Source organism: Gobio gobio (assembly GCF_949357685.1).
Source record: "Gobio gobio genome assembly, chromosome: 24".
NCBI lineage: Eukaryota > Metazoa > Chordata > Actinopteri > Cypriniformes > Gobionidae > Gobio > Gobio gobio.
In genome coordinates, this window is record NC_137120.1 from 2331334 (window position 1) to 2342346 (window position 11013).

Sequence of the window (11013 nt, forward strand, 5' to 3'; positions counted from 1 at the left end):
CCTCTTTGAAATACAATAATCAGTAAAAAAAGAATCATAAAATTAACCCGGAAAAATAATCGTTAGATTAGTCGACTAATCGGAAAAAATAATAATCGTTAGATTAGTCGACAGAAAAAAAGAATCGTTAGTTGCAGCTCTAGTCTACATAGTCTACTACAGATATGTGCATACACGAGAAGTGTTTCATTATGGACGTACGCGGTTGCCGTGATGATAAACGATAAATACACTTGCTGGTAAAGCGAGTGAACTCATTGTGAGAACAATCACTAAAATGATGGCTGCAACAGCGCATATTACGCCAAACAATCAGCCACTAGTTGAAACCAACTGATAATCATCTGCCTTTACTTGACGTTCACATAAGCTCGATCACATGGCTCGACACAGTGCAACCATACTCGCTTTTGCAACTATAAATAGATGTGCAAACCGTACAACGTATTTTGGAACACCCGTTTTCTTGAATGTAACATCAATACCTTACAGTATATAAGGCTATATTGTATAACAAGTAGGCTATATCAATGATCATTGTAAGCAACCTTATATTTTGGGGATGAAAAAACATATCATGAGACTGCAAAACTTCAAAGGCTATGATTTCATTAAATAAATGTGAGCTCTAATGCTTCAAAATCTGAATGGGGTGCTGATGTGCATTCTATGGGCTTGCAAACAATGCTTCAAAATGCTTCAGTTCAGAGCAGATTCGAAGTCAATGAATAGTGCACATTCAGGCCAAGCAAATTCTTATGAACATGGCAACGTTTTCTTTACGGTGAATATATTGTTATATGTTGTATACAGTTGTACGGCTGTATATTTGATCTCCTCATGAATTGAATGAGCATCATGAAATAAGTCATAGCAATTTCAAAATAGAGTCTTATTTGGTTGCTCAATGTGTTTCTTTTTTATTTATTTATTTATTTGTATTTGTCGGTCTAACTTTTTCTCCACCACAGCAGTAACGTTCCCTCTGCTCCCACATGAGATTCTCTGGCTAATTTTCTCCACTGCCACAGCAATGCTTTTCCTCCTGCTTCCACATGAGCTCAGGTTCTCTGGCTCATTTCTACACTGCCACAGCAATGCTTTTCCTTCTGCTTTCACAGGAGTTCAGGTTATCTGGCTCATTTCTACACTGCCAAAGCAGTGCTTTTCCTCCTGCTTCCACATGAGCTCAGGTTCTCCGGCTCATTTCTACACTGCCAAAGCAGTGCTTTTCCTCCTCATTCCACAGAAGCTCAGGTTCTCTGGCTCATTTCTACACTGCCAAAGCAGTGCTTTTCCTCCTGCTTCCACATGAGCTCAGGTTCTCCAGCTCATTTCTACACTGCCAAAGCAGTGCTTTTCCTTCTGCTTTCACAGGAGCTCAGATTCTCTGGCTCATTTCTACACTGCCAAAGCAGTGCTTTTCCTCCTCATTCCACAGGAGCTCAGTTTCTCTGGCTAATTTTCTCCACTGCAACAGCAGTGCTTTTCCTTCTGCTCCCACAGGAACTCAGTTTCTCTTGCAACATTTTCTCTACTGCCACAGCAGTGCTTTTCCCTCTGCTCCCACAGGAGCTCAGTTTCTCTGGCTAATTTTCTCCACACAGCAGTGCTGTTCCTTTTGTTCCCGCAGGAGCTCAGGTTCTCTGGCTAATTTATCCACTGCCACAGCAGTGCTGTTCCTTCTGCTCCCACAGGAGCTAAGTTTTCTCTGGCTAATTTTCTCCACGGCCAATGCAGTAATGTTCCCCTCCAGACATGCGGTCTGCAGGTCAGTGACTTACTCAACAACATCGTGCCCGCAGGTTAACCCCAGCTCCCTACCCTGCCCGGAAACAAACACTGCTAGATCCACCAATTACCAATTACACCAATTACTAAGTGCAGCAACCGCCAGCACAAATCAGGGATTCAAAAGGAGAGTCTCCTCCTGTGCAGAAAAAAGGCAGCCCTGCAAACATTTGAATTCTGGTAAATGTTTATGCACATTTGTTTTTTCCATGGCTGCGCCCATGCCCGCATTTAATGTTAGGGTTGGGTACTGAAATCCGGTTCCAATATGGCACCGGTACTTATATAACCGGTATTTACCGGACCGAATCAGAACGCAGATTTCGGTTCCTCATTTCGGTGCCAAAATTCAAACGTGCTTTCGCGTGCTTTGGCTGGCACCGAGCCAGAGACAGACGCTCAGCGCTGGTCACATCACAACTCATGACAACTATTCAGTGTTTTAAACCACATCATGTTTATTCCAGGTTTCAGACATTTAAATGCTCATAAGTAGGCTACTAGCAAAAAATACACACTGATGTCTATGAAAGCGGCAATGACAATCCTTTCAGGCGGTTATAATTTGACTAACGTTACGTGTTTTATTCACATCAGATACATGCACATTATATAGTAACTATATAGTTTACTCTATTCTTCCTCCAGTTCACTGGTCACTTACTTTCATGTATTTTGTAAGACGAGAATGAACTCAAGTGTTGTAAATCCGACAGATCCGATTCTGAGGCGCAAACTAACATGGCGCCGCCCATTGCGCTTTATAGATCAACTAACACACATTGACTCACACATTTGAACATCAGATAGTTCGTGACACAGTTAAGAAGTTTGTGAATATTTTGAATAAAAATAAAAAATGAAATAAACCCGATACAGCTGAGCTGTCACCGTTATTGCACCGTTATTGCTGTTGTCATGTGAGAAACATGACGCGTCGTCATGGAAACATTAAGGCGATGCGTTCTAAAATATTTAGCCAGAGAATATGATCATATTTCAAAATAAAGCTGAAGCTCGAAGCTGGTTAGTAGCAGACCAAGAATACAGACTAGGCCTACTGCTGTTATTACTGTAACTGTTATTTAGAGTTATATTAGGCTTGTTGTAGTTGGGTTAGGTGGCTTAGGTTTTACTGTGAATTTGTAAATAAGTCAATTATAATTTGTAAATAAGTCAATTGTGTTTTGTATTTATTTATATTCATACATTTAAGTATACATTAAACTTTTAATAAATGGTTCAATTTAAATAAAAAAATAAAAAGCCATTTAATGTCATCCACCTCGTTTTGTGGCCTTTTAAAAAAAAAAAGTATCGGTTCAGGCACCGTTTAGGCACCGGAACCGTTTTAAAAGTATCGGTTTGGCACCGGAATCGAAAAAAACCCAAACGATACCCAACCCTATTTAATGTCCAGTGTATTTAAATATTTCACACATGGACTTTGAACTAGCTCATCACCCGGATGCCGAATTTACTAATTATCTGCTGTCAGGCCTCAAATATTTTAGAACGCATCACCTTATTGTTCCATGGCGACACGTCGTGCTTCTCACATGACACAAAGCTGCCATAATAGCGTTGTATGACAGCTCAGCTGTATCGGGTTCATTTCGTTTCTTGTTTGTATTCAACAGAGGTGGACAAAGTACACAACTCCATTACTTGAGTAAAAGTAAAAGTACTACTGGTCAAATATTACTCCGTTACAAGTGAAAGTTCTAAAAACAGATTTTTACTTAAGTAAAAGTACAGAAGTATTTGTTTTTAAAAGTACTTAAGTATCAAAAGTACATTTCCTTTTGTATGTCAATGCATTATTTTATTACTGTTGCATTGTTGTATAAATGCACTCTATGTCATCATGGTGGTTTAAGCCAGTCAGTGATGCTCCATCCGACATGCTAGCATACGACCACCTTAAACTAATTTCAATACTTGTATAAAAGTTACAACGCTCTTTACAAAGCTGCTGTCACTTTAAGGCAGAATGCATGGACCCTATACTCTGATACACATCCAATATTCTCCCAACTGTTTTCTCTTCTCTTTCTCCCAGACATTTAATTTTTTTTTTTCATTTTTATGAAACATGCATCAAGTATATGCCAACTAAACTAATCTTTAATCTTTTGAGAAAACTGAAACACACTTTTAGTATGGCATGGTGCACACACTGTGCCAAGAAACCGTCTTTTTCCATTTTGCTATAAACTGATCAGTGTTCAAAAAATTGTTTGGAAACTTCAGAAGAAAAAATCATCCACTTACTTTCAAAGCTGCTACAGAAACGACTTTCGACTTTGAGGACTTTGATAGAAATGTAGTGGAGTAAAAAGTATGATATTTGTCTTTCAAATGTAGTGAAGTAAAAGTATCCCTAAAAAATAATACTCCAGTAAAGTACAGATACTCAAAAAGTGTACTTAAGTACAGTACTCAAGTAAATGTACTTAGTTACTGTCCACCTCTGGTATTCAAAATATTCACAAAATTGCTAACTATGTCATGAGCTGATCTGATATTCAGATTTTCAAATATATGTGAGTGAATGTGTGTTAATTGATCTATATTGCACGATGGGCGGCGCAATGTTAGTTTGCGCCCAGAGGGTTGGAATCTGTTGGATTTCATCACACAAATTAATTCATGTTCATGAAATACACGGAAAAAGTGTATAAGTGTAAAAGACTTCTCAAGCTACCCTTTCCGCATCGGGGAGGCAACTTCAGCAGCTCAAAAAAGGCCTCTCCCAACAGCAGATCCAAGCTCTCTGGAGATGGTCCTCAAATGCTTTCTCAATGCTATATCAGGACCAACTGGTACCACATCATCAAGCCCTCCAAACCCTCCGATTAACACCCCCCACCCCCCCCCCCCCCCCACCCCCCAATCCAGCGAGCATTTATCACCCAGTGGACGCAGTGAGAACTCTCCCGGTCAAGCACTCATGCTTCTCTTTTCTGTTTTCAGCCTTTCAACAAGAAGTGGAAAGTTTCCACGCAGTGAGTCAATGGGAAGTTTCCACGCAGAGAGTCAGTGGAAGTTTCCACGCAGCTAGAAAGTGGACAGTTCCACACAGTGAGAAAGTGGATAGTTTTTCACGCAGTGAGAAGTGGATAGTTTTCCACGCAGCGAGAAAGTGGATTCAAAGATCCCAGTCCACCCGCCCCGACACCAGACAACCAATAACGATAGACATCCTCACCAAATGCCTTCACACCCTACGTACAAGCTACCAGCCCAGCAATACCGCCCGAACACTCGACACCATGTTTATTTTAGCCTTTTTTGGTTTTCTCAGATGCTCGGAACTCGCTATTACTTCCAAATTCGACCCAAAAATCCACCCCACCATCTCAGTCTTATCAGTTATGGATAAGGAAACAATCTCAAATACCTGATTAAACAAAGTAAGAGCGACCAAACCAAAAAAGGTAATTTTATCTACATTTTTAACCTTGAATCACCAATCCAACCATACCAGTACGTCCGGGCTTACCTCCAATGGAGAAGTTCTCAGGCCAAATCTCCCCTGGAACCCCTGCTCACAGATGAAGCCAACAAACCCGTGACGCGCTTTTGGTTTCAGAAACACCTCAAATCCGTTCTCCAACAGGCAGGCATCCCAGAAAAGAACTTCTCAAGCCACTCTTTCCGCATTGGGGCAGCAACATCAGCAGCTCAAAAAGGCCTCTCCCAACAGCAGATTCAAGCTCTCGGGAGATGGTCCTCAGATGCCTTTAAAAGCTATATCAGGACCAACCGGTTCCACATAAAAAAAAAGCTCACCAAACTCTCATTAATTAAAAATCCTCTGGGTCGTCCACCGGGGGATTTCTTTCTGTCCAGCGAACATTGATTCCCCACTTCACCCTTGTTCTTTTGTGTCTTAGTATTTCCAGGAGAAACGAGAAGTTTCCACACAGGGAATCAATGGAAAGTTTCCACTCAGCGAGGCAGCGGGAAGTTCCACGCAGAAAGTCAGCGGGAAGTTCCACGCAGAAAGTCAGCGGGAAGTTCCACGCAGTAAGACAACGGAAAGTTTCCACACAGCGAGTCAGTCAAAAGTTCCACGCAGCGAGTTAGGGGAAAGTTCCCACACAGCGAGTCAGGGGAAAGTTTCCACGCAGTGAGTCAGTTGGAAAGTTCCCATGCAGCGAATCAACGGAAAGTTTCCACGCAGGGGGCCAGCAGAAACTTTCCTAGCAGTGGGCCAGGTGGAAGTTTCCGAGCAATAAGAAAGCAGATAGTTCCAAGCAGTAAATCAGTGGATAATGGTCCACGCAGCAAGATAGTGGATAGTTGCCCACACAGTTATATAGTGGATAGTTGCCCACGCAGTTATATAGTGGATAGTTTTGTCACTTCACCACACCTTTTAACTCTAAAACCACTTACATATACGGGGGGTACACTGGGTTCGGGCCTAATTCCGAGCTCAAAGCCCTCCCCCCCAGACAGCACGCCAAATACGCATTGAATTACTCTCTATAAATTATATGTAAGTGTGAACTCGTGAAACAGGAATGGAGGAGCTTTGACCAGAGCCTGCACACAGTCCTCTAAAACTTGATAAAAGGCAATATAACTGCCAAACTGAAAATCTTTGGAGACATTGTCTATGAAGAAGGCAAAGAGAGATTTGTTGAGCTGCTTCAGAGGAAGACCCCTCCCAAACAGAACGGGAGAGGGAAATCCTGCAGTTTCGGAATGCATGGAGGAAGGCCATGGATCACGAGAAGGAGGGCTTGAAGAACTTGTGGAGTCAGATTAGAGCTAGACTCACAAACCTGAGTTGAGCGGAGTGGATCAGGAAACGTAGAAGCCGTAACGAAAAAGCAAGGTCTAGCTTTTTTCGTGACCCTTTCAAGTATGCTCGAGGCTTATTGGAGGAGAAGAAGAACGGGACGCTGCACACCACTGAACAGGAGTTAGAGGATAACATCAAGAAGCAGATCAGTGACAGCTTGAGAGAAAGCCCACTTGGGCCACTGGGGCATGTTCCTCGCCCACAAGAGCCATCAACGACAGCTGTAGCTTAGTCCCGCCCCCAGAGTTTGATGCACATCAGGGCTCCAGACTAACTTTTTTCACTGGGAGCACAGTGGCCCCCAACTGAAAATTTTAGGGGCACAACCAGAAATTTGAGGGGCGCACACCGTAAATCAACATGCTAACCAAATCTACTCATTTCCACTGTATTACTAATAGGGATCGGTATCGTTAAGGTTTTAATGGTATTACTACTCTTACCGATACTGCTTATCGATCCGGTACTTTAACAGTATTCTTACCGGTTCTTTTTATTATACTTAAATATTTTTTTTTTATAAAAAAAAAAAAACATAATTAAGAACATAATTAACATGGCTTTATAATCTGAAAAGTAAAATATCTATAGCAAAAGAAACCGCAAAGTTTGAACAAAAATATAAAACATCTATTTGTAAATGGACCAGTGTGCAAGCATTCGGAAGGTCTGCTAACATTAATATTACAGTAAAGAACAAACCTACAAAGAAATCTAATAAAGTAATGAAATGTAAAATAACACTGCATAGTTTTCACTGTATAAATTGATAGATTAATGCTTATAAAAGCTAAAGTTATTAATTCAAGAGATGTGAATATTTTCTATTTGCCTTTTGTTCGATTCGAATTAATGGCTCAATCGTCAGCAGGTTTATTAGACGCTGCCCCTTTAAGACCGATCGGATGTAGAACTAATAATATCATATTGTCCTATTTCTCCAAACTATTTACGCCCATTTAAGATATAAACTGTTAAAATAACTACTCTCCAATCCGGTCATTTTGACACCGGCTATTTGTTGTTTATTTGATGGTTTAGACGCGCACACGAAGCCTAAAATATTAAGTGCAAGTCGGTCCATTTCGCAGCACACACACATAAGCCGCCTTGAAGTTGGAAACAGCGTCTCTTGCGCGGATTATTGTGCATTTAATATCTCTTTATTATCAAACACATCCCGCAGTTTAGCAACAGTAGAGACTGCAGTTTACAACATTCACTGAATCTGACGTTTAGTTTAGGTTTAAGGAGAAATGACAGCGCAAGGCTGTGAAGGGAAGGATGTCGTGCTCGACTGAACACGGCTATAGGAATAGTTTTACCTCATATCATCTTTTTATAATTCTTGGAAGCCAAAATCGAAAATAAAATTAGATTAATATCACAGCACATCCCTAAAGTTTAAGCAGGCTAAACTTTTGTTTAGTTCTTGGCCATCGTCACTCATTAAGCTGACTGTGGTGTGTTCGCTGTAGCTCGCTCGCTTTCTCTCTCTTCTGGATTGCGAATGGCAAAAATCCATCACGGACAAATGGTTTAATATTATCTCATATAGAAACGGCTGGCAAAGATAGAATTTGCCAGACATAACGTCTATCAATTATAATTAGTAAGTGTATTTTCTTAAATTCTCCAGTACCAACAGCAGGCAAATTTACTGGTCGCATATGTGCGACTGGATGTAAAATTCAGGCGCACACTCTCAAATTTTAGTCGCAAAATGCGACCATTTATTCGCACTCTGGAGCCCAGCACATTATGTTCTGCTTGAAAGCTGTGGAGGGCTCGCGTGTATTCAAGCCATCGATGAGTGTGCGTAACTTTAAAAGTAAGTTCATTCTCACCTAATACAGTCTTTAACCTTGGTATTTATTGATATTTGTGTTGAGTTTATATTGCTATTTGGTGTATTATGTGTGAAAACGTTCTGATGTTGAATATCTATATTTCTGTGAAGCTAATGCTAGCGATATGACAGTGTTCACTGTCTTTGCACGTGTGGTCCGACACACGCGGTATAATTAAAATAATGACTAACTCATTTTCCATGTTTACTTTAGTGTTTACACTGTACAAATGCCAGTAAGCCATATTTATGTGGATTGTGAAGATTATATTGGTTTGAGTAGTTATAAGATGATCGTCACGTGTATATTAATAGTTTATTGATTACATTTCATATAGTCACATGTCAGGTTTATTCATTTGATTTAAATGTTTATCATTTATTACTGTAAACTGATTATTTATATTTCTGTTCTATTGTAGAAACCACACACACACACACACACACACACACACACACACACATTCAAAGTCAATGCATTGCATTGAGTACGTCAGCTGGCTTGAACCTTATTAAACAACAGTGATTGGACTTTTGGATTTTGTGCATTCTTACCGATGCCCTGTGATGATCCTAATTAAGCCAGAACCAGTCAATACAGTCCTTAAACCTATTTAAAAAGGCCTATAGTTAAATAATATACCAGGACAAGGAAGCTATTTTGCTGAGTATTTTCACGAGTGCATTCGTTCATTGAGAGTCAATCAATGCGAGTTAATTGATTTTTGTTCAACAAATAAGTAGTAAAGTTACTTGCATTTTAGACACAACATTGACTGTTTTGTTCAGTTTCACCAACAAAAATAGTTGCAAACTAAGTTGTGCGCAGACGTAATCTATTTCGCGTTCTCCGCATGTTGTTGTGTTACGGCGCTTTGAACCAGTCGGTTGAGATGAAGTGACTTACCGCCACCTACTGGTGCTTTAGTTTATTTTATTTAATAGAATCTCGTAACATGATATTTTGCAGTTGTAATTTTGCACTGTACATTATTTAATTTGATTAATAACAGCCCTATAGTAAAGTTTGATAGCCTGGATGCCAGCCGAACTTAGCTCCGCCCACAACATTTTTACTCGGGCAGTTCGGTCTCGACTTGATCGGTAGAGAAGCAATTATGCCCGAACAGAAACTGTTCGGACCAATGAAATCGTCAGGGCGGGTTTTAGACGATGATGGACCGATGATAAACAGTAACGTAATCATCCATGCCATCAAAGGCACTTGGGTTGAGTTTGTTCTAATCCTAAACGGAGAACTTCGTATTTGCATTCACCTTTACTATTTCTCTCAGAAATGATGATCGTGTTGGTAAGTACTCTGTGTATCCTTAAATTCTTTTTTTACAACAACGGCAAAGATCGTTTACACTCATTTTTTCTTCTAACGTTAGGCTACTTATTCCAGCGTGCGTGCAGGTACAGGGTTGCCAAGTTTTTTACAACAAAACCCGCCCAATTGCTAACGTTCCTCAAAACTAGCCAAAACAAGCCCAATAGCTTTCCGGGGGGGTTCTCCGGGGAAAAAAGGCATTTGGGGGATAAAATATGTGTTATTTTGGCAGGGCTGGCAGCTAAAATTCGCATTCCTGGGTCTGTATATCACATAATTGGGGTCGCTTCAACCCGCGGACATGGCAACACAGGTCAGTTGAGTTCTGTTGACATTTGACAACTAACGTTATGCGTCGCTCCGTTGCTCTGATTGGTTGTAGGTCTATCCAATTGAGGTCTTTCCTGGTTCGGTTGAAACACGCCCCATAATCACAGCCCAACGGAGCAGAATCAGACTCATTCTGACTAGAATTGAGTATGACGACGTCAGGCTAAAATTTTGAGTAAATTTAGACTTAAAACTGTGACCAAGAAACATCACAATCATCAGTTAACTAAATCCTATGCTTGGGTCTCAAGGTAATATTTTGTTTTCTTTTTGCATTAAATATATTAAATATACGTATGTAATATAATATGTATTTCCATCACAGGTTTGGTCTTAAATTTTACATAAGGTGGTATAAACAATTAAATTTAACTTGTTCATATCTGTAGACACCCCGTGTAGACTTGGATGTAGACTCTTTCCCCGTTGTTTAATTCACGGGACCAAACACCTGTCGTTTTGTAGATCTCTTTCTTTTTATAATTTTGTCAGACGTAGGAGACCAAGACCCAGACCGCAGAGACCGTTTCTTAAACAACTTCTCTGTTGTTCTCCATCGTTCGTTCTCTGCTCTCCAGACAAAGGGCTTGTGTGTTTTATACACACTGAATAACATATACATTCCATTTTTATGGAAACCATAAGTCAACATATGCACTGAAACTCCTCTCCCTGTCTCTGACATATGATACTTACACACATGTGTGCATGCAAGATCTAAAAATGTTTTGAAGAGGCCTATAAGGGAATGGAATGTGTGCCATATGGTGAAGCCCCTCGTCTGCTGACCAGCCTTGGGGAGGAGCTCCTAATGCAAGACCAGACTCTGCAGTTTCTCTACAGACCAACTCAGACTCCGTGTCTTAGATAATAAAGTCGATCTTCTGGCATCAA